This window comes from Suncus etruscus, chromosome 18 (genome assembly GCF_024139225.1).
Source record: "Suncus etruscus isolate mSunEtr1 chromosome 18, mSunEtr1.pri.cur, whole genome shotgun sequence".
In the NCBI taxonomy this organism is placed as follows: domain Eukaryota; kingdom Metazoa; phylum Chordata; class Mammalia; order Eulipotyphla; family Soricidae; genus Suncus; species Suncus etruscus.
In genome coordinates this window covers 37,923,797-37,944,568 of record NC_064865.1, presented here as the reverse complement: position 1 = coordinate 37,944,568, position 20,772 = coordinate 37,923,797, and the positions used below count along the sequence as shown (strand labels likewise).

The 20,772-nt window shown below is 51.2% G+C and overlaps 1 non-coding gene across 1 annotated transcript; it reads right to left on the bottom strand.

The window, feature by feature from the left end:
• Positions 1-359: 359 nt before the first annotated feature.
• LOC125996778 (U6 spliceosomal RNA) lies at positions 360-461 on the bottom strand. Its single transcript, XR_007491456.1, has one exon. It is a non-coding gene; the product is annotated as a U6 spliceosomal RNA (small nuclear RNA).
• Positions 462-20,772: the final 20,311 nt, after the last annotated feature.

The window sequence follows — 20,772 nt, the reverse complement described above, 5'->3', positions numbered from 1 at the left end:
TTGGATAAGAGATGGTTTGAAATGACCAATAGTTTTTGAGACATACTTCCCCTTGTATAAAAAAATATATAAGCACTTGCCTGCTTAATAAAAATCGCCTTTGATCAGATAAAAGACTTAGGCCTTCTTTCTAACCTCTACAGATTTTTCCACAGATATTTCAGTTCAGGTCGGCTTCAGTGAACCCACGAATAAGTTTCGGCATTCATCCCCTTCACCCTGCTGGCCGGGGTCCCCAGAAAGCCGCATCGGCCAACATGGGGTGCATTTCATGGAGACCCTGAGCAATTTAATGACTCAAATTGTTTTCTCTATGGGCGTGGCAGTTAGGTAGTCACTATTGCATTGCTTTTTTTTTTTTAAATATGGAATGCTTCACAAATTTGCATGTCATCCTTGCGCAGGGGCCATGCTAATCTCTATCGTTCCAATTTTCGTATATGTGCTGCCGAAGCGAGCACTGCATTGCTTCTTAAAACAAAGGACCCCAGCAGGATTATTCTGGGGTTCTAAGAAAAGAGGGAACTATATTTCTATCTTGATAAATTGCAAAATGTCTCAATTCCACATCTCCTTCTACCACTGTTCCCTCTGGCACCTGGCCTTTCAAAGGCAACCCAAACAATAAAAAGAAGAAAAGGAAGTTTGCTTTTCCACATCTTCTGAGGGTAAACACACACACACACACACACACACACACACACATATTCTCAGGTCTTCCACAGGTGGGAGTGAATTAGAAAGTCTCACACGTTGGTGGATGATTTTTATGGCCTTTCCTGGAAGTGTGACTATAAGGTGATACTAGCTAAAATCTCTAAACAAAGGCATAAAAAGCCCACCTGAATTACCAGGACCTTCCTCACCATAGTGAATAACGGATAATAGATAATGAATTTTTATTTTTTATAATAAAGAGGGAGCAGTGCTGATATGGGTTTGGCAGAGAGAGCACATGGCAGAGAGAAATCATGAAGTAAAAGTAGAATGATTCCCGTGAATCTTTAACTCACTGGCTTGGTCTTATTTCTCTGCCACTACCCTGCCTCATTAAACCTGGCTGCAAGGGGTTTAGAAACATGGTGCCTGGGGTGGGGGTGGGGGGGTTCTCACCACTCATGGATATTTTTATTTTACACATGCCTATGAGTTGACTTGAGTGATCTCTGTCGTTTCTTTAATGTGTTCCTGAGAAGAATCCCAGACCTCTTTATGTAATAAGACACATGCATGCCACAGAGGGCTGTCGCTAGCCCCTTTGGTTTATTCTGGAAACTGTACTTGGGGGTGGGGGATATAGGAGAAATTTATTTTTTATAAGCACAATCTGATAGCATAATATTCCACATCAGAATTAACAGGTTGGAGGTTGTACCCAAATGCTAACTCCTGGGCGGTGCTCTGAGCTATCTGTGATGTAGCTGGGATAGCCATTACACTACCACCAAACCCCCTTGTCTCTCCCCTGCTTGCTTTCTAAGCTAGGACAGCAGTATAAATAGAATATGGTGCGGTGGCCTGCTTATTTTACAGATGAGGAAACTGAGTCCCAGAAAGTTTCTGTTACCCAATCCTACAGCCCTCCCTTGCCTTTCTGCCTCACTACAGATACCTTCCTATAGGAAAGATACTCATGACTTCCTCCTGGCTTCAGGGCCTACACTACTTTTTCCAGAATACATTTCAGAGACAAGCCTGCCAGCATCATATTTAGACAAGGCTGCAGGAAAAGACAAACCCGTTTCCTGCTCCTCAACCTTGCTCCCTGAGCACTGTGACTGGGTCCTATAATTCAGCAGGCCTAGTCTCCTAATTAAACCTCACATTGGCCACAAATTCTGCAGCAGGGGTCATGCCACAGAAGCAGATCAGAAACTGCACACACCCTCACTACTATCCCAAAAGACACCAGGAGAGAAAACTGGTGCCACAATGTTGCTCGCTCTTAATCAGGATTCCAAAAACTCAGTAGAAAGTTTAGATCAAATACTCAGGATTGTCACACCATGCAAAGCATCCTTGACCCACGCATTGGCTGGAAAAGCCAGCATCTCATTAAAGAGAGCACAAGCGTGTGGCTTGATTGGACCTTTGAAGCCATCACATTTCAAACAAAAGGACAAAATGGGCTCTTCTTTCCACCTGCCATCTTTGATTATAGTAGTTGACTATACTCAATGTGGATATCTACTGCAGGCGGAGCAAACCCGAGTCAGATATGATGGGAACTTAACAGCCAAGAAAGGCTATGAGAAACTTTCTTCCTGCACCCATGGGGCTGAGCTAGGAGCAGCTCCTGGTGACCTGGGCCTTGTTCTGATCCTTTTACAAATGAGGAAACACAAGGGAAAGGGACCCCTTAGAGCCCACCAAGACTGAGATAAGAAATAAAGTGTTAGGACTCCCCATCTAGACTATTCTTGCATCCCCATCCCTACAACATGGCTTTTCATAAAAGTCCAGAATGATAAGAGCTAAGGTGGTCTTCTAATGCTTCTAGATATGGAAATTCTTAACTTTTCCACGTGGAGGGAAAGTCAAATCCACTGAATGATCTGCCTGTCACTTGCGTGAAAACCCAGTATCTGGGATTGAGATTTTTAGTTCTTAACTCCTATGCATGCTGGCCAAGCCCTGCAAATGCCTGTTCCCCACTCCTGGCCTCCAGTTCCACAAAGCAGATGAGAAGTGGCCCAATGAGCATAAAGCTTCTGGTGACAGTGTGACCCCTAGTCAGTCATAGCTCTAAGGACTCCTTAGCCAGCAGGGGCTTATGGAAACCCTATCCTTAGTCTGTTGTTAGAACTCTGCAGGGTGATAGAGAAATTGAAGACCAGGAAACTGTTTCTAACACAACTGGCCTGGAGCCGGGGAGAAAATCGTCAGAAATGGCATGGCAGAGACTATACAAAGAGAATAAAACAGGCTGAAGGTTTATATAACACAGTAAAAAAAAAACTCTTTCTTGCTCTTCAGGGGGTCTTAACCACATGGAGTTCCTGTACTCAACCTCCGGTGGTGCTGGTGGTGGGGGACACACCAAATCCTTGTAACTTGTAACTCAGGTGCCAATGTGGGCACTTGTTCCCCAATTTTTATTTTTACAGTTCCTGCTTCTGGAAGCCAGCATATCTGATCCTCTCCCTCAAACCCACTTTCCCTTGAACAAATCCTTAGATGTGTCCCCACCCTTGGGCTCATCTCATGTGATCCTTAACAGACTCCATGAAGGCCTCTGTGTGGACTGTCCAGAGACAGGTTCAAGGTCACACAGCTAGTCAGTGCCAAATCCAAGACCTGGACCCAGGACGACTATTTCAAGATCGAAGTCTTTCTCAAAGCTACCCCATGTCGCCTTACTGAATACGTCTCTGGCTTGTCTTAAGTTAAAGGTTCTTCCCTGTTTCTGACCTCCCCTGGTTCAGAGAATCCCAGAAGAAGGGAAAAGGGCATGCAAACGCAACTCCACAGCAAGGGCAGAGGGCATGAGGGTCCCTGAGCCAGGGGATCCCAAAATGGCCCTGCTGGCCTCCCTCCCCTGACTTTTTATTGCCATCTTTGATCCCACAGAGCAAGATTCAGGCCTTAGCTCAATGCCTGACTCTGCACACCCTGCCCAGCTCTGACTCTGGGTCCTCCACAATCTGGAGAGCAGGGTCTGTCACAGGATCAGTAGAGCTACAGAGACGGCTGCAGCTGGCAGGTCTCCCCCAACAATCCCCCCAGAGACTATTCCCAGGTGGCATGGCACCTCTCTTCCCAAGCCAGCCCCCATCTCTATTTGTAGGCCGTTGAATGGTAGATTGTGCATTCCACAATCCCCAGAGGGGAAGAGGGAATCCCATGCCCTTATCCAGGTAAGACAAGAGATGCTTGTCCCCCAATAAATAAACCACACACAGTTAGGAAGGTACAGCAGGCCCGAAACTAACACTGCAAACTATTCACCCACAAGCTAGTAGCTCCACCATGGGGAAACACAAGCCTAGGAAGCTCCCAGCTCAGGCTTCCTGAGTAGCTTTTAATGAGATCAAAACAAAGCCCTCACCTCACCCCTAAGGGGAGGGGAAAAAAGCCAGATGAGAAGGCAATGGGGGGAAACAAAACCGAAGGAAAGGAAACCAATTGAGGACTAACTCAGAGGCCTCTATCTATACTCTGCCAAGGTGCCACCATTACTTGTCACTCAGTGAAGTCCCAGGGGCCTCTGTGGTACTTCAGAGAACATGGTTTAGCCAACATAGAGCAAAGACACTCTCAGAAATGACTCTTTTGAGAGGATGCTCCCAAGACGGGATCATACGTAGGGCTTTGCCATTCTCCAGGTACCCAAGTCCCCCTGTGGTTGAACATGTCTGAGGGATTCACCCTATTCTTCTAGTCTCCTCAGATCACTTCTCTTTTCTATCTCCCTGGACTTTGCTCCTCCTCTCACCCACATATCCCAGTCAGAGAAGTCTAGTCCTTGAGGGGTGACTGAGCTTAGAAGGTCCATAAAGCATCTGAGGAGTTGAGGTGGGGAGATGCAGGTGGGGGGGCACTTAAATCAGGGCAACTGTGAGGAAGCACCTGACCAGGTCCGCAATATCCTCCTCCTTCCTTTTTCAGAAGGGATCGGATGGGAGGATGTAGAATTACAGGCCTGAAGATGGGCTTGGATGTTGGATGGAGGCCTTTGTTTTTAGGCCCCGGCCACGTGGCTCCATTCCCCATTAACTGGGGGGGGGGGGGGGCGGGGGGGGGGGCGGGGGGGGGGTGGTCTGGGTCCAGGAAAGCGATGGGTATAGAACTCAACTCACAGGCAGGCTTCCAGAGAGATAACATCTTTATTGCCCTGGCCAACAGATGTGGCTGCTAACCATTTACGCATGCCATTCTCAGCTAGCCCTGCATCTTACTTTCTTTCATCCAAGTCACCTCCAACCTCCATCCTGGCACAAGACCAAAAGGCCCTAATTCCCTGGGTCAAAGGCCTTATATAACCTTCCCAAGACCACTCCTTGGAATGGGAGGGGTCTTGCAGGTAAGGTTACAGGTAATATCCGGTTCCAAAGACCCCTCCTAGGAATGGGCGTGTCTCAGGTAGATACATCTAAATCCAGGGTGGAGTCACAGGAAGATGCCCATACCAATCCAAGAGCAACCATGTACCAAGGGACCCTTCATCCCCTGAGAATATCCTCCAAACTCAACAGGGGCTTGATTCTTAGTTCAGAAAAACTCCCCCAACACTTCAAGGCAGCCTGGTTTCTTTTGCAACCTAATTAGTTGTCTTCTTCCTCCCCAGCCTCCTAAAGTTCTGCCAACAAACTCCCCCAGGCCATTCTGATGCCCCACAAGCCAGCTGGAGGCAGCCACTGGGTGCCCCTCCAGAAAACGTATCTTCGAGGGTCTCCCATGGCTGCCTGAGCAGCGTTTGCTCTTGTCTGTCACCTCAACTTGGACAACTGGGCTGTGGGGAGAGCAGCACTCATCCCTGTCCTCTGGCTCACACCCAAAGGTTTGGGTGGGGGGCAGCAGGTCATTCCTTGGTTCCTGCAGTCCAGCTATGCTGTCCTTCATCCTTGCACCCTGCTGTTCCCTGGGTGCCTATGCAGGAAGAGTGGGAGAGAGGAAGAGAGGGTACTTGATGCAGCACCCCCTCCCCGAGTCTCTGTTCTCCGGGAGCTTACAGTCAGGTGAGGGTACAAGACAAAAGACAGCCTAAAAAGAATAAAGCCAAAGCATTTTTGGTGACCTGCCCTGCCCTGGGGAGCTGCAGGTTGTGAGGCCTCAGCCCCTTCCCCCAGATCTAGACTATAGGCCTGGCTCAGTCTAAAAGGGTGATGAGTACTGACTCAGTGCCTCCATATTTTCTTTTTTCTCATATGACCTCCCACCATATTAAGGAAGGGGTTTAAAATACCTAGGGGTGGAGCCGGAGCAATGATACAGCAGTAGGGCATTTGCCTTGCATGCCGCTGACCCCAGACAGACTGCGCGGTTCGAACCCCTGGCATACCATATGGTCTGTCCCCCAAGCCAGGAGCAATTTTGAAGTGCATAGCCAGTTACCTGTCATCTGAGGAGTGACCATAAATTGCCACCCAGAGGCCAGAGTGGACCCCAGAATATACTACGGCTCAGGAGGACACCCTTCCCTGCCCAAAGAAAGAAGTTAGAACTTCTTTCCTGCTTCCAGTCAGAGTGGGGGAGCCCCAAATCCCAGTCTCTCCTTCTGAGGCCCATCAGAGGCCACAGCCCTTTGTCCTTCACTCTATGATCAGCCACTGCTCCCTGAAAGTGTCGCCTTTCTTCAGTTTTCCTCCCTACACACCTGCTCATGGCTCCTCTGGCCTTGCACAGAGGAGCGCATGCAGTAATGGGGTGAGGGAGGTCGAACATCTGGATCTATTAGTCTGAGTGCACCCCCAAAGCAGTTTTTGCTTGGCACTGCTCCTGTTCTCATGACAAATTGCAGCGTGGGGTTGCTTTGAGTAGGTTGAAAGGGTCCGTGCTGGTCCGCCACACATTTAGAGACCACGACAACCCCAAGAATGCAATTAGCAAGGGCAGGTTTATTGACCGACTAGTTAGGGCTGCGGGTCTGCCAACAGACAGAGGACCAGAGCCCCACACAGAAAGCAAGAGGGTTTTTATAGGATTTGGGTTCGTAGGTATAGGGGGGTATGCAATGTCCAATCAAGAGTTCAATTTTAGGTTTCTTCTCCTAATACGGCTCAGGGTTTGGAAGGGGTGCTGTGAAGCAACTTCATTATTGCACATTCTGACTTAGGTTGCCCTTCCTGCCAGATGTTTGATGGTCTGCTGATTGGGGTGGCACCACCTTGTGTCAGGAATATTTTATTGGCACATCACACATCTTATGATAAGGGAGAACCATCCTGTGTCAGGAACATTCTGTTGGCACATCACACATCTTATGATGGGGGGTGGTGGACAAATATCAGAACTTTAGCAAGAGTTCAGCAAAAGTTTACTTGAGCAAGAGTTCAGCAAAAGTTTGACAAATTATTGCTAAGAGGCCTTTTCTATTTACTGATAAATTATTATTATTATTATTATTATTTTAGAATTTTAATTATTTTATTTTTTAATTTTTTAAATAATTATCTTTATTTAAACACCATGATTACAAATATAATTGCAGTTGTATGATTACAGTCATGTAAAGAACACCCCCCCACCAGTGCAGGATTCCCACCACCAATTTCCCAGATCCACCTACTCCCCACCCCACCCCCTACACCTGTACTTGAGACAGGCTTTCTTTTTCCCTCATTCATTCACATTGTTATGATAGTTTTCAGTGTAGTTATTTCTCTAACTGCACTCATCACTCTGTGTGGTGAGCTTTATGTCATTAGCTGCACCTACATGGGGAGATGGGGGGAAGTAAGGGTTGGGACTGAGGCAGTAAAATATTAGAAATGAGCTTTGTAGGGCAATATCAAGGTCCCAATACATGGTGGCTATTATGGATATATAGAATATATGCACACAATACTATCAAAAGAGAAAAAACTTCCACTGACTGTCCCAACATAAACCAGTGCTAGAATAGCCTGCCCTTTTCCCAAAGCTCATTCCATTAGTGTAGGGAGAGATAGGGGGAAAGCCTGTTGACCCCTATAGAGTCAACCTAGACCGGTGCCCAGGGAATAACTGAAGTCCAGGGGACCAGCAAGAGCTGGTCTCCTGAATCAAGGAGGAAACTGCAAGCCAGATGTCTGCCCGCCCTCCTCCCCATGCACCTCCCCCCTGGAGTACAGAGGGAGGGGGGACCTGAGGACCACTAAGAGTCCACCTGAGCCCACTTCTGGCCATCTGAGCTGGCACCCAGGGAAGGCCTGGAGTCAGGGGAAAAAGACAAGGATGGCTGGGGGCCTGCCAAGCCTCCCAGCACTCCTCAGGCTAGGGAGAAAAGGCTCTGGTATGGGGCCTCCCCAAACCCCATACCTGGCAAGAGCTGGTCTCCAGAATCAAAGAGAAAACTGGAAGCCAGATGGAAGCCAAGCCCCCCAGCACTCCTCAGGCTAGGGATGAGGGCCCCAGTATGGCTCCTCCCCAAACCCTATACCTGGCAAGAGCTAGCTGTTTCCTAAGTTTTAGATTATTAGAGGAGCCATCTTGACTTCTGTAAATATGGGGGTGTACTACAAAATTAGTCCATTGGTAAGGCTGTAGATTGCTTTTTACAATGTGCAGAAATGGAATTCAGGGGTTACAAGATAATCGCAGTCTCGAAGCTACGCTCCAAGGCCGCGCTTTTCGGGTGTGGGTCCTGGAGAGATTACAGTCCTTGGTGTCTGTAGGCCAGGCTGGCTGCTCAGCAGAAAAGAGGGAGAGAGCATGTGTGCTGTTCTTTATAAGTCTCTGGGCTCCCAATCACACGGCAGGAATTGGCCCCACCTTCGTTGGCCGGGGACATCTTACCGGGTGTGGGTCCTGGAGAGATTACATTCCTTGGTGTCTGTAGGCCAGGCTGGCTGCTCAGCAGAAAAGAGCTATTTACTGATATATTATTCTAAGCAAGCTTTTCCTAGGTGGTTCTAGATACTCTTCTCTGCATGTGAAGGACACTGCAGAGCCATTGCCCTTGTTTCACATTAACTCGAGAATTCCCCTACCCCTCACAACTCCAGGCCAGGATCAAAGAGAACAGAAGCCTTCCAAGATGGCTGCTCCCCTCTCCCCTCTTCCAGCCTGGCCTCCTACATTTACTGCAGAGTACTGGAGGTCCTCGCAGACTCTTTGCTGAAAAGCTTCTTAGGTCCTTCTGCCAACTTCCAGGTGCTTGTTCTCTAGTAATATTTATTTCCAACTCCAAGCCCCTTTTCTCATCCCTGCCTATCTTCACAGGAGACCTCAACATTTATCCTTAGGCTCTCTGCTCACAGGCTCCTGGAGCAGGGGTTGTGGGGCAGCTACACCCGCCTCTACATCGTAGGACTGACTGACAGAACCACAAACTGTCGGACTAGGATAGACTGATAGGAATCCTTCAGAGAGGGTGGGTGGGACCTGTGTTGTAGAAAACCGCACCAAGATTCTTGGGCCTTCGCCAGAGCCCTGGGAGATCTGGGAAGGGAATGTTGAAGGGGAAAGGGGCGCTCATGGATTGGTTTGGCGAAAGTGTGGCCAAGTAATGGTGGCATGTATGCTGGAGGGGGTTGGAAGTGCTCTGTTCCTGCAAGGGTGTGTGTGTGTGTGTGTGTGTGTGTGTGTGTGTGTGTGTGTGTGTGTGTGTGTGTGTGTGTGTGTGTGTGTGTGCGCGCGCGCGCGTGTGTGCGTGCGCGGTGGGTGGGGGAGAAAACGGAGTAAAAACCAGCCCATGCCATGGGGTATAGGATACAGCTGTGGCCAGGCTTTGAACTCCTCTGGGCCAAGGCTGGATGGGGAGGGTAGGGGTGGGGTTGCCACTAATTTGTGGCCTTTGAATGACTACTGCCAAGAAGTGGTTTGAGGCAGGACTTTGGTTATTACTTTGGTGTGACTTGGTGCTCCTGTGGCAACTGGTATCTAATGCAGTTAGTCAGGGAGGTTGGAGGGAGGAGGGGGTAATGCAGAATTATCTCAGGAAGGGAAACCATGAGCTATGAGTTCCGGGTAGTGGTAATGGTGAGTGAGAGAGCCGGGGAGAGGAAGCAAACAGACTGAGGATGTGGTGGTAGGTAGGAGAGGGGGGATGAAGCCCCGGGGAGTTTCATCAGCTCAAATAATCAGCTCACAAGAGTGAATCAAGGAAGGGGTTTCACAGTATTGAAAGGACATCATGGTAATAAACACCTAATCCCCTACTAACCATTGCCGAGGAACCAGTCCTGAGGCTTCTGCATGGCCCCCGGGCAGCACACCCTAACTTGGGGAAGATCAACGTCCGACCTGGAAAGGACAGGAAGTTTTGCCTGTTGGTTTGTGGACCAGACCTGGCTGCCAGGTTTCATCTTTGCCATCTGCTGACTTTGGCACTAAAGCACAGCAGGTTTGGGTTCTGTGGGGTGGGGCTGAGGTGTTCTTTTAAGCAACTCCTTGGGAGAGAAGTAAAGGGTGCAACTGCCCAATGGGACACAGGGCTGGCTGTAGCTTGGGTGGGCTATGTGGCCCGCCAGTGCCACCCTTGAAAAAACCTTTAGCCTGGGCAAAGAAGAGTGTGTTGAAGAATAAGCTGAACTGGGGTTTGGGCCGGGGGGGGGGGGGGCGGAGTGTGGAAAGAGGGAGAAAGGGGAGCTCCAGTATGGTTTGCTGGATCTAAAGCTGGACAGTATCCAAGACCCAGAGACCCAGAGCCTGCAATTTCTCTGATCAAGAGGATCAGGAAGTCATGGCGTCCTGTAGAAAGACTCCTCAGGCCCGAGTGTCTGTTCCCTCTGTGCACACACACCCACACTCATATACAAGCACACATATGCACCCACCTCTGGCAGGGTTCGTCTCGAGCAGAGACGTGTGTGTGTGTGGGGGGGGGAGGGGGGGATTGTTACAGAAGTTCTTCCCAGGTGAGAGGTCATGTCACCTGCCCCTAGATATCTGCTTCCATTTAAAGATTCCCATGGGTGGGGCTGTGGGAATCCCTCCTGCCCTCGCTCCCCACCAACTAGATCCCATCTTATTTCCTGAGCTGGTGCCTCTCCCAGGTCTGCCCGCTGGTCACTGAAGAGGCAGCAGAGAGGCCCACTGGTGGCTTGGGAAAGGTCTGGGACTGAGGGAGCCTCCCCACAAGACAGATGGGGCCTCATCTCTCCTCATGACATCCATGGCCCCTGGCAATCCCAGGAACTCATCACAGTTCAGCTCCTACCTCAGTCGCCATCTCTGTGGGTTCTGACCTAGAGGTGGCCTTCCTGCTTGCTCTCCCACAAGCAGACCAGACCCCCTCTTGCATCATTTCTTCATCCCAACCTCCAGCTCATCTCGGAGGCCACTCTGAGGCCAGCTGGCTGACCCCAGACCAATCCCCCTCCTCACCTTCTCTCTCTCCCTCTCTCTGGGAAGGGCAGAGGTGCAGGAGCAGCCCCTGGGCATGACCCTCTGGCCAGCAAGCAGAATGAATAGGCACCAATTGCCAAGCATCTTCCTGAGCACTTATATCTCACATGACAGACATTGCAACAGATGTTGGGTGTTGGGTGCGCACCAGGCAGGCACCCCAGTCCCCACATCCCTAACCATTGCTTCCCAGCTCCTACCCTCTGGTCTCCACAAGCTCATCTCTAAAGGGAAGGCTTGGTGTATTGAAGCCTGGAAAAAGTCAATGGTGGGCACAGATCCACCCCAAGAACTGAAGAGGCTGCTGGCTGCCAGTTCCCCGAAGTGAGGCCAGGCAAGCCTGGAGGCGGCCACAGGTTTCTCCTGGAAGCAGACGAAGCCCCTGCGCTCCTGATTCTGCAATTCTTCTGCCCTTGCATCTTCTCCCTCCTCATGTATTGGATGGGCCTTCCCGGGCTGCCAACAGTCCCTTTTAACATTGGTGGGTGTAAAGGAGGGGAATTCCAGGAGCCAAAGGGTGTTCCAGAACCAAGGGGCAGGCCCAGGCTGGCTACCACACTGCACGGATGTGCCCATGGTTATCCTCGGGCCCCTTCTGTCAGCACCTTTGGGGAGCCGAGGTTTGAGCTCCAATACCAGAATCCACAAAGGCATTTGTACCAGAGTTGTACCAGAGTTTGTGGCCATAGCCACAGTCATGGGGAATCTAAGCAGGCATGTTTCCAGGGAAAACCATTTGCTTCTTTGAAGACTGAAATTCTGGCCCTGGCCCTGGGCAGCCAAAGTCCTTCCTGTTTGAACTTTTAGTTCCTCTATAGCAAGTCTTTTTGTGTGCAAGTCCTAAAGCAAGACTGTCCCTTGTCTCCATCGCCTCCTGACTGCCTTAGCCCACCACACCCATACTCTACCCAAAGTGGACCCACAGGGCAAGATGGAGAAAGGAGGAGAGGATGGGTCACCCCAGAGTGTGCCCAGCAACCAATAGGGTCAAGGCGTTTTCCTTGTCAAGTGGGAGCTTTCATAGAAGCAAAACTTACTCCTAGGTCAACTTTCCAACTCTCCAAGGGTGGGTGGTCCACATCTCTCGCAGCAGAGAGAAACAAACTAAAACATGCAAACAAAACATGGGTGGAAAAAGGTTCTCTCTCGGCTGGTGGCCAATCCCACCTTGGTAGGAGGGGGGAATAAAATGGAGTGAGATGTAGAGAGATTGCAGTGGGGAGCGGCTGCCTGCAATTGTTACCAAGCAAGCCGGGCAACAACAAAGAAATAAAAGCAGTTGATAATTAAGTACATAATTGTACACACCACTTGTTAATTAAGCCTTTACTTCCAGAACCTGACAGAATCTGCTTATAAGGTGGTAACGTGAGGGAATGAGGCATATGGCAAGCCATCTGCATTGCCAGCGCTTTGCTGATGAAAACTTATCTACCCTTCCTCCCCCCAACCAAAAAAAAAAATAAATAAAACCGAATGAGATGCTAAGCAGAGTTTTCCCAAAGCTGAATGATTTATCTTCATTGTGTGGGAAAGCGAGTTGGTACGGTGTCGAGGACGTGTGAAGAAATGTTGGGAGCTGTTGCAGCCTGGGCTGCATTGGTGGCCGCATCTCCACGCGCCTAGGGCCTCGACTGTGGGGAGGCGCCTGCCAGCCGTGTTTGGGGGAGTCTCGTAGCTTGGAAAGCTCCCCCTAGACCTCAGGGAAGGGGCATAGACAAGGGGCTCAGGGGCACAGCAGCCCTTGTCTCTCAAAGCCTGTTTCCTCAGCTGTAAAATGGAGATGGATGACTTGCATGGGCAGTGGCCCTGGCTGGTGGAAGACCCGGATGGATGATGCCGAAGTGGATTGAACAGTGGGAGAAGTGCCATGGGGGGGGGGGGGGGGATGGAATAGTCAACCATGAAGCTGATGCTGGCAGCTGGAGCCTCCCCTCAGCGTTAGCCCCGGACCCATTTTTCACACAACATGAAAAACACTATTCCCACCCCTTGCCTGCCCCATGTGGATTCTCCTAGGCGCCTGGGGACAGTGAAGGGCCAGTAGCAGGGTGAGGAAGGCGAGCCCCATGCCAGTCAAGGAGTTTGATTGTTTCCCTCTCATACTCAGGAGCTCTACGAATGAGGGATGGACTGGGAAGGTGGGGGACACTCACGGTGGGGAGCTCTGGGGGTGCGGCCTGCAGCTGACTGCTGCTTGAACATGGACTTAGTGAGGTCCAAGAGGGTTAAAGACCCCCGCTCCTCTGTCTTGCGCCGCGCACGTTCTGTTCGGTGCCCAGTGGTCTGGCCCTGAGTGGCCAGGCGGGCTCGAGGCTGAAACGGGCTCTTGCCCTCTCCCTCCTTGGGATGTGGGTTGTTTGTCCTCTGCCCGCCTCTCGGTGGGAGGTCGTTCCTCCTAGCCCCCCAAACTGATCGATGTGGTGGTGTTGCACTCTCCTGGGCCGGGCCTAAGCCGTGCCAGATGAGGGACGAGGGACGGACATTCCTGGCGAATGGGACAGATCTTCTCGCTCTGCCAGCGGCCCCTCGCTTCTTTCTCCCTCCCCGCACCGGGTGTGTCGTGGTTGGGCGAATGGGTGCAGAATCCGGCCGGACCCCGCTCTCTTCGCTGAGGCCCGGGTTCCTCTGACGCATGCAGCAGACAGCCCTCTCATGGTGGTCTTCTCGAGCCGGCCCCCTCTCCCCCCCACCATGCCAGAGGTGTAGGGGGCCCGTCCGGCCTTATGCAGTTGCCGCATTTTTCTCAAATGCACTGGGAACAGTTCCAAAATAGGCCATATGTTAGGTAACAAATTAATACTTAATAGATTTTAAAAGCTAGATACTATTCTAGACGACCACAAAGAATGAATCTCAGATCAAGTCTTGTTTGACCACCAAAAGGTCCCCGTCCTTGGTTACCTACCTTCCTGCAGAACTCGGCAATGTCCTCAGGGTTCAGCACCTCCAAGCTGCACTGCTGCCTCAATCACAGCTCGGATCAAGTCTTGTTTGAGACTACCAACAGGCCCCTGTTTTTGGTCATCTACCTGCAGAACACGGCAATGTCCTCTGGGTTCAGCACCTCCAGCTGCTTTGCTGCCTCAATTGCAGCTCGGATCAAGTCTTTGACCACCAACAGGAGGCTGCACCAGGAGGGGAGGGAGGGCAGAGATGCCCGGGGCTGATGCTGCTGCACTCACCTCCATTCTGATGACCAGGACCAGCTCCTGCGGCTGGTTCTCTAAGAATTTTCTGGGTTTTTGCTCACTTGGGTTCCCCATCTGTGAGTCGAAAGCAAGTCTCCTCAGGCGCCTGCGATGCGGCTCTCAGGGTCGACCGGGGTGAGGTGGCCGTCGAGGTGGGTTTTGGGGGCTGTGGGTGGGCGAGAGCAGGGGAGCACGGTGTGGGGTAAAGCGGGGCAGGCGCGCATCGTCAATTTTTGGAAGGGATGTGGCTCGAATCTAAGACTGTCACGGGGCTGGAGAAGATAGCACAGCTACCACATGCTCGGGGAAGGACGTTGGTTCAAATCCCGGGAGTAACCCCTGAGCTGGGTGTGATCCAAAAAAACAAACAGAAGAAGAGGGTTAAAGAGATGGAGGCCACGTTAGCAGGCCTGCTCCCTTCTCTTCATCTCACCTGCCGAATGCAGGCTGAGAAGCCGGGCACCATGAGCCCAGACGAGGCCCTGTCAGGTCATATAGTTCAAAGCATGGTGACTTATGCACGTGAAGTCTGTGCCCAGCCCAATGCTATTCTCTGTCTAGGATCCTGGCAGACCCACCTTTCTCTTATGAGAGGGCGTATCCTCCAGCTCCGCTGGGGACTTGGGGCCCTGTGCTGACCCTGGATGACTCTGAAGGATTTTTGACTTGCTAGGGATCCTCTGTCTGGGGCCACCTCCCCATCTGCTCACAGTCCACCCCGCCCTTCTCCTGATGCCTTCATCCAGGATGAGGACCCTCTTCTGGAAATGAGGGGATTGGGGATAGGGGCTAGTTGCTGTGGGGGCTAGACAAATGAATGTGTGCCCAGGATGGTCTGTGTCCTGGACACAGGCTAAGTTTGCTGTGCAGCTGATTCAAAGGGGGCAGAGGGGGAACCATAGCAGGATCCGGGGAGGGGCAGATTCTCAGAGGTGGCAGTTCCCAGCTAAAGAGGGGAGTCCTAACTGTAATCAATGGTTAAAATGGACAGAGAAAAACTTATGGTAGAAGATCATAGTGCTGAGTTCCTACCCACATGCCCCCCCACCCCACCTCGAATATGGGGTGCTTGGTAACTGTCTCTGCCCAGTCCCGTCATCCACCAGGAATGTACGTTTATCCTGGTAGCCTTGTAGCCGATTCTAGAGCCCCCGAGATGGGCATGTATAGAGGAACTCTGATGCCTTCAGAACCCAGGAAGGAGAGAAGCGGAAGAGAGCTGGCAGGCTGCTGGGCTGGGTGCCCCCTGTGCTGAAGAGAGGCTATGGAGCTTGTTCTTTTCTCCAGCACCTGCCTGTGCCCAGGTCACCCAAAGCCCAAGCCAGAGCCCCACAACCTCTTGCTAAGCAACTGTCCCATCTTGCCAGATCTTCTCAAGTTCCTTGGTCATGATGTAGGTCTCTCTCTCTCAGGTCTGCTTCAGAACAACACATATACATTTGACAGGGCTGGTCTTTCCCTGAAAGCTTGTTAACAAAGATACTGTCCTCCTGGCTGTTGCTCTCTCTCCCTCTCACCCTTTCTTCATTTTTCTCTCTCTTGAAACTGGGGGAATTTTCGCATGTGTGGGTCTTTGGAAACTTGCTCTTGCAGAGGCCTGACCAGGGAAAGTGGGGCCTGGGGCTTGGAGACAAGATTTATCAAGGATCCCCAGAGAATCATAAATCTTCCCCAGCATAAGGAACATAGTTCAAGATATCTCTCAGGCCAACTGAAAGGCACGAGTGCCAGCTGAAGGGCTTTAGAAGTTCCCTGGGAGAGCTGAGCTGCTGTCTTCCCATTGCCTTTACCCAGTCTTGTATCTGAGTACCTCCAACCCCAGGCAAAGGGGTCTGAAGCGGAGGAAGATGGGGGAACACCTTTTTTGGGGTTAATAGTTGGCTGACTCCTGGAACGTCATCTGACTGCTTTGTGAAATTTTTTGGGGGGTGGTCCACAGCCGGCAGGAGTTACTCCTGGCTCTATGCTCAGAAATCGCCCCCAGCAGGCTCGGGGGACCATATGGGATGCTGGGATTCGAATAACTGTCCTTCTGCATGCAAGGAAAACGCCTTACCTCTGTGCTCTCTCTCCTGCCCCAGCTTGGTGAAATTTTCTGCCACCACTATGCAACCTACAGATCTGCCAGGCTATAGGGGCTGCGGGAGTCAGGCCGAGCCGAGAGGGACCTCACCATTCCCCTACCAAGTCTAGGACTCATAAACTTATATTTAAAAAATCAGAGCATGAAGACACCCCTGGCTTGAATGGGGCCGGGTGACAACTGATGGCTGGTTGGGAGCGGGGCTGGTGGCGGCCAGGCCGTGCTCCGTATCCAGACACTTCTGCTTTTTCTGAAGGTTTTACTCAGCTCCCAACAGCTGGACCTGCCTGCCTGTGAGTAAAAGCTACCTTGAAGGAGTCTGCCCAGTGGTGAATTGTCTGATGCTGATCTTGGTTCACTGTCCAGACCACGTTCTTCAACCCTGATGGCACCTGAGCTTCCTAGTACCTATTAATAAACTACAATTCCTCTCTCTCTCCTTGTGTCTGTTTTCTGCGCCAACCCACCATGCAAGCAGCCTCCTTCTGACACACCATCCCTGGGCAGCACCAGCCTGCCACATAGCTGGGATAGAACACCCAGGGCACATACACATATATACACATATATATGCACAGGTTCTCGAAGGAGCCACAGAGACAAGGGTGTGGCTGAAGCAGAGTGCTCAGGAGGGCACCAAGCCTGCCAGGCAAGGTGGACAGAGCAGGCGTCCTGGGGCCAGAGGGCCAGAACGGTGAGTAAAGCCACTGGGCTGAGAGGTGGAGAGAGTGTTATTACCAAGACAGCCCCTCTGGGTAAGTAAAGAATGAAATAGTCGAGGCTGGAACAATAACACAGCAGGTAGGGCATTTGCCTTGCATGCAGCCAAGCTGAGTTCAATTCTTGGCATCCCAGATGGTCCCCAAGCCTGCCAGCAGTGATTTCTGAGCACAGAACCAGGAATAAATACCTGAGTATGGTTTGAAAAGAATGATCAAGAGTCTTGGCCTGGGGTCAGGGATGTGGCCCAGGGGTCCACATGCCAACCCAATTCCTGGCTCAAAGTTGACAGCAATGAGGGACAGAAAAAAATGGATCCTTGGCATGGATTAATGTCTAAGATGCAAAGAAAAATGGTTTGGAATATTAAAATTATAGATATAACGCTATTAGGAGCATGATTCCGAGTTTATGAAAACATTATTTATATTGATTTATTCCCAGAGCCATCAAGACTCCTTGAAAATAATTAAAGCTGACATTTCCATTGCTGAAGCTAAATGTTGATATCATATAATGAAAATTGTAGGCTCTACATGGGCTGTGCTTGAGGAAGCCTCACAGAGAATCCCTGCATCTGGGGGCCCCCCAGTATTAATCAACCCGTCACCAATGGGCAAGCTTCCAGGCTCCTCAGCTAGTGATCTTGGGCCAATCCCTCTTTCTTTGGCCCCATCAACTGCCATCATCAAGACCCCAAGGACTCTCAGAGGGAAGACTGAGGCAGCACCTGGGCCTGAGCAAGCTGAGGCTTAGCCTGAACCAGGAGCAGATAGGACAAAAAAGGAGGGGAGAGAGGTAGGGATGGAGAGAAGGGAGGAAGAGGGGGAGGAGGGGAAAGGGGAGTGCTCTCCTGTATACAAGCATGTGTGTGTATGTAGGAAGAAAGGAGGGGGAAGATGGCCTTGCCTCTTGGGAAATTCCCCACACTTCTTTATTTTTTCATCTATTTGAGTCCCATTCCATAGTGCTCAGGGATTACTTCTGATTCTTTGCACATTGATCATTCCTGGGGTGTCGGGAACTGAACTGGGGTCAGCTGCAAAAAAATTTGCTGTGGGATAACCAGGACCATCCAGCAGGTCCTCATCCCTGCTCTGTCTTTCATTTTGTTGCTTTTTGGTTTCTGAAATCACACCCGGCCGTGCTCAGGGCTTACTCACTCCTGGCTCTCACTCCTGGCGGGGCTCCAGGGACGAAGTGGGGTCCAGAAGATGAAACCTGGGGCTGCCGTGTGCAAGGTAAGTGTCTGCCACACTGTGCTATCATGTCCTATCACTGCAAGTCTGCTCTGCACCTTCTTTTTTGCCCAGGGACAGGCATCTGGTCTGTGCCCTTAGTACCCACACGATGGCCTGGCGGCCAGGACCTAATCTCTAGGGCTCCATATGTGTCTGGGGTTAGCTCCTTCCCTACAGACAGTTGGCCTGTTGGGTGGGTGGATTGAGGAGCAGATCTGGGAGCTCCTCTGTGCCATGACAGCCTCTGATGGCTGCTGGGGTCTGGAAAGGCTAACAAGCTCAAGGAGGTAGCTTGACCTGAGTTTGGACCTTCACAGCATGCCTAAGCCAGGGTTCTGGGATCCCTTTACAGCCAGGCTTCCAGAGCTGCCCCCCTCCCCCCATCCCTCTCTCCCAGATGCTCCTGCTGAACTCTGCACTGTGAGGCTGGGAAGGATTCAGGCAAGGCCAGGAGGTGTCAGTTTTGAGGCAGGAAGGGCAGAAGCAGCAGTTTCTGGTTTGCAGATGCTCCTGACATGTCAGTTCTTTTCTTGCTGGGGCAAATAAGTGTGGTTCTTCAGCCAGAGCCCCAGGAAGCTTCCTGGTGGCAGGAGTAGCCAAGGATCAGATCAAGCATTGGGCCTCACTCTCAATGCTCGTCCCAGAGTTCCACTTTGTGCATCCCTAGATAGTCTTTTTTTTTTTTTTTTTTTTTGGGCCACACCCGGCAGTGCTCAGGGGTTACTCCTGGCTGTCTGCTCAGAAATAGCTTAGCTCCTGGCAGGCACGGGGGACCATATAGGACACCGGGATTCGAACCAACCACCTTTGGTCCTGGATCGGCTGCTTGCAAGGCAATCACCACTGTGCTATCTCTCTGGGCCCGCATCCCTAGATAGTCTTGCAGACATCACCCCACCACAGATTCTCAGTTAATAATGCCCCTCCTGCTGGCTGTAGGGGACCTGATTTTTCATGGGCCCCCCCTGGAGACAGTGAGTTGAGGCTTCTTGGAGAGGCTCCTCTTCCTGAGGGGTCTCAACTAGAGGCAGGAAGAATTTCAGGATTACCCCACACTTTGCCTGTAGGAGAGATCCTGTTACCCAGGGGGACAGAGGCAGGACAGGGCTCCCAGGAGTAGGGTAAGAGGGAAGATGGCATGGACTATGACCCTGGTTAAAGCAAAAAAGGATTTCCCCTAAAACTGGCTCCCAGATACTCCCAGTGGTTCCCCAGAACAACCCAGCTCCCTGCCACTGCCCCACACTTGGCCACAGGAAGTGAGTCCCCGGAAGGCACAGGCACTGGGTCTGGAAGCCTGGGGTACACACACTTTGGTGGACTTCATAGATACCCTTCAGCTCTTCCTCTCTCCTCACCACTTTCCATATTCAAGTCTCATCATGGAACTCCCCACTGTAAAATCACCCCTTGTGCTGTTTTTTTATTTATTTTTTATTTTATTTATTTATTTATTTTGGTTTTTGGGCCACACCTGGCGGTGCTCAGGGGTTACTCCTGGCTGTCTGCTCAGAAATAGCTCTTGGCAGGCACGGGGGACCATATGGGACACGGGGATTCGAACCAACTACCTTTGGTCCTGGATCGGCTGCTTGCAAGGCAAACGCCGCTGTGCTATCTCTCCGGGTCCAACCCCATGCGCCGTATCTCTAAGCTTAGGTGAACGAGTCTAAAGTAGGGCCACACATGAAATAATGCAAACCAGGCTGAGGGTGAAACACATGTAGTCTGGCAGTCTTTTACCTTGTATGGAGAGCCAGCTGCCTGCCAGAGCTGCTGGATGGGACAGTAAGGACAGATAGCTCAGGCTATCCTGAGCCAGTCCCACCCAGATTTACAAGTCGACAATCTCTGTTTTGGGGTATATCCAAGTTGTAAACAAACATACAAAGGAACCGGGGGTGATCTTAGTTTTAGGTAAAATAAGGTGCAACCTAACACCCCCCAAGGCCGCAGAATCCCTGATTCAGGGGGCTTCTGGGAAATGTGATTGGGAGTTCTTCTGCTGGCCCCTGCAGAGAGGGAGGTGACAGCCACGAGGAAATGGGGAAGTGAGGGTTAGCCAAGTCTCCCACACCCTCGGCCAGTCTCCCCATCCCTGCTCAGTGCTGGGGGTCCCTGCAGTCACTAGGGGATATGAGCAGCAGCCATGTGGAAGACAGCTGTCAGATGAGGGCCAAGGCCACTGTCGAGGCTTCTTTTTTTGTTTTGTTTTGTTTTCGGCCATACCCGGTGACACTCAGGGGTTACTCCTGGCTCTATGCTTAGTGATATCTCCTGGTGGTACTCTGGAGACCATTTGAGGTGCTGGGGCTTCAAATAGGGGCTCAGCCATGTGCAAGACAAAAAGTTTTATCCCCTGTGCTTATCTCCCCAGCCCAGAAACATGGTTTGTCAAAGACCCTGTGCTCATAGTCACACTCGACCAAAATTATTCTGCAAAGCTGGACATCCACATCCCAGGTCACCCGGCATTGAGGCTGAGCTACCAGACCTCTGCCCATGAGCACACTGATCAGAGGTGTGCCCACGTCAGGCCCTAGCACCA